The sequence below is a fragment of the Pimephales promelas genome, chromosome 9 (assembly GCF_988280905.1).
Source record: "Pimephales promelas chromosome 9, fPimPro1.hap1.1, whole genome shotgun sequence".
Classification (NCBI taxonomy): Eukaryota; Metazoa; Chordata; class Actinopteri; order Cypriniformes; family Leuciscidae; genus Pimephales; species Pimephales promelas.
In genome coordinates, this window is record NC_142777.1 from 22643296 (window position 1) to 22647030 (window position 3735).

Consider the following 3735-nt stretch of genomic DNA (forward strand, 5'->3'; position numbering starts at 1 on the left):
GATTGCTTCATACAAAAGTTGACAATGCCCCAGTGAAAGCCATTGTTGATATTCAACATTTTTTAAATAGCTGAGCAGAATGGACAACATGGCAGACCACAAAACTTGGTAGGGAAACTGACCTGGAGCTCCTGAAAAGCACCACGACATATGACAGAGAAACGACTGAGAGAGTCTGAAAAGAAACAAAACAGAATGTTATTGCGCAGGGTTGCTGCGGGACTGGGGCTTGTTACAGGGGTTTTAAACTAAGAAATAATTTGACAATTAATCATTTGTAAAAAAAAAAAAAAAACTGTTTTTTTTTAGTTGCAAACACAAAACAACAGTAGCAATTCAAACGCGTTCCTAACTTGCCATATAAATGATGACCTTTCTGTGCTCATCCATTACAGCCTTTAATTGTTTTTCTGATCATCTTGATGGCTCCTGGCAGTAAATGGTGTTTTATTTCCATCTTTGTCAAAATGACAGGCACAGATTAATAAAGACATTTAACACAGCCCTCACAACCCATCTGTCAATACGCAACCTGGGGCAATAGAAGGCTTGCATAAACAGAGGGAATTCTCAGATTAATTTGACTGCATAATTATGTCTATGTGAGGTAAATAATTTCTGTTGTATTTGTGTTGTCTATCTAAATAAGAGACATCATTTCATTAATTAAAGATTTAAAAAAAACACTACTACCATGTCCCCACCCTTAGCCTCATCTAAGTGCCATCAACACATTCACACCCTACTGACCCCAGGCGACTGTTTAGCACATACATGTTTTGAACCGCTTTGATTGACTAAGAATACATTGTTACACAATATAAAAAAAGAGAATGTAACTGCTGCCACTTACATTGCACATTTGTTTTCCAGTAATTATGCTATAATCAAGTAAGTTCATTTGGACTGCTGTGAGGTGTGCTCCACACATCCAGTCTGTGTGATTTCCAAGGGTTTAAAGTATGGGATTAGACACCTGGAAAACTGGCCATCTGAGCAGGAGGAGGCCACTAGAATTGCATAATTATATTGATCAGGGGCAAATTACAGCCTTGACAGCAGAGGCCGTCCCAGTCTGATCTTACAGGGGTGTAGGGAAAGAGAGTGCAAGCTGCAGGGAGAAAGAGAGATCTTCCTGGAAATATACGTCAGTGGCACTCATCTCAAACCATTAACTGCCATCAAAGAGCTTATTTTACTCTGCACATTACACCCAATCCTTCTCGTCCAACCCCCTCCATGCTGCACTGGATGGAGAAGCCTGGTGGGAAAACGACATTCAATCTGCTGGCCGCCCCATTCAGGCCAAATTGTCAAATGATGGCTTTCCGCCTCTAAAGTTTCAGGAAGTGAAAGGTGGCACCGGCCCTGGGCTGAGTCGAGGACTAAAAGAAGTTGAAGGAGGAACAGGGAAGGAGAATAAAATACCACAAAACTCATCCTCAGCATCCCTACTCTGCACTCTACATATTAAATATTCATACAAAATATTATCATAAATAAATTGGAAATATGAAACCACTGAAATGCGACACTGAGCAGAAATGTGCATACAAACAAAAGCAAACTTGCAAAACAAAAAACTCTTTATGGTCAAGGCAAACATCGAATATGCAAAAATATTGTACTCAATATTATACTCAACATGACCCACCCCCCCTTCCCACCCCACACCCGGAAAGAGGGGTGCTCTCTGTGCTAATTAAGTGCTAATGGTTGTGGCCCTGCAGAGAATACTAATTAGGATTTCTATTCTCCTTTTAGGAGAGCATGTACTTCAACACAGCCTAATGAGGGGAGGCAGGTATGTGTGTGCTGTGTGCTGGGTTAATGGGGGGTCCACTCTCAGGTCTCAGGGCTGTGGGCTGAAGAGGGGGGCGTTTCCTGTGTCTTGGTCTCTCTGACATAGAACCACACACACAATGAGGACTGAAGTCCAGTGAAAGAAAGAAACGCCAAGATTTCTGGTATATTTACACTCCAAAATATTCTCTAATTCACTTTGCGATCTCTCTCTCTCTCTCTGTTTTTTGGGGCGAACAATCCCTTAAGCTGACCTGGGAACGTTTGCATAAATGTAACCCTTATGTTAAACCCTTAACTACTAATATGACCAGTGGTGAGTCAAGGGGCAATCAGTCTAACTTTCTATCAAATTAGACCAATCTAAATTTTTTGTCCAATCTACAAGTTGTAGGACTCTTAGCTGTTTCCTGGAACACTACAAGAACAACATCTAATCTCAGTCATTTCCAATGACAAGGGGATCAATTAAAAAAAAAACATTACACTGATAAATATTCAAACAGGATTCGTCTTCCCGCAGTATTGAAAGCAAATCCTGCAATTGAATTGTAAAAAGTTCAGAGAGTTTTGCTCTTTAAAGTCACTTTTTGAGATTTACATATTCTGAAGAATCCTTCTCAGTAGAGATTAGTTAAATGAGGGAAGCAATATATTTTAAAATCTCAATATATTTTAACAAGGTACAGTTCCACACTCTGCTCCTCTTGTGTGAAAGAATTAATGAATGTAAGCAATTCAATGACAACTGAACTCACTTCTCAAGGCTTTTAGACTGAATAACTTGAGTTCTCAGAGACCAATGAAAGCTGTCACCTAAAAACTGCTGGCCACTGAGAAAACGATTCCCGTCAGCCAAAACTTGCTGTTTATTTACAGGCAATGACTAGATAAAAAAAATAAAAATAAACATGCATTGTGCTGAACAGAGAGACTGCGAAGAATCTGGTGTAGTGTAATTGGGAATATGAGAGGATGTGCATGTGCGTAAACACGCAGATTGGGGTTGGTACTGGAATTACCTGAGAGAGATAATGGCAATGCATTAGATTAACTCTCCTTCCTTAAATGCGACACATTTAAGTAATCTTGTCCCCCGAAAACATGTCAATGTCTGAAAGGCTGCCTCAGCGCTATCAGGACCCTCTGGTCCCCCACACGGATGCAGCTGGCAAAATGCTACCGTTGACTGTCAAAACGCAGCGCGAGATCTAGTTATAATATAATTGAATTTTCATATCAGAGGAGACCAGAGTTCTAGCAGACAATAGGAGTGCTGAGTCCTCTCTGATATTGGCACAGACCCTTTGCCACGTGCATGAAATCAGTATGTTAATGTTCTCCGGGTTTTCTTTTTTTAAGGGCACTTGTGCCTTCGCAATGTAATACCGATGTGGTTTCAAAAAATTGCAACTATTGATAAGTAGGCAGCTAGAAAACCTTAGACCACCCCCTCCTGTTACCTTTCCCCATCCAAGCAAGCAAGCAAGCTCCCAGACAGCAAAGCACCCCCATCCCACACCCCTTTATTAAAATTGTAATTTATTTTTCTAAATCAGAATGACAGCTTGCTTTCTTTTCTCTGCAGCAGGCGGTGAATCAAGCCGCTTTAATTACTTTCGTAACTTTGCTGACCCCGGGACTGCGCGCCTTGTGCCGAGAAAATGGGCCGGCGACAAAGCTCTCCCACAGCCACGGCTGCCTCTGTTCATTTAAAAATGCAGGAATTTATCTAGCTCAGGATTTTCTATGATTTTGTTAACATTTCACCTCCTATCTTCTCCACATTCTCGTTTGACCCTCTCGGGCCGCGTCAGACCGTCTTACGCTAACAGCAAAAGCTTGGTGCAAACAGAAGTGAAGTTCATTCAAGGAGAGTGAGCAAACTTGCTGGTTGCTCTGATGTATACTTACTTGTCTGTGTGTGTGTGT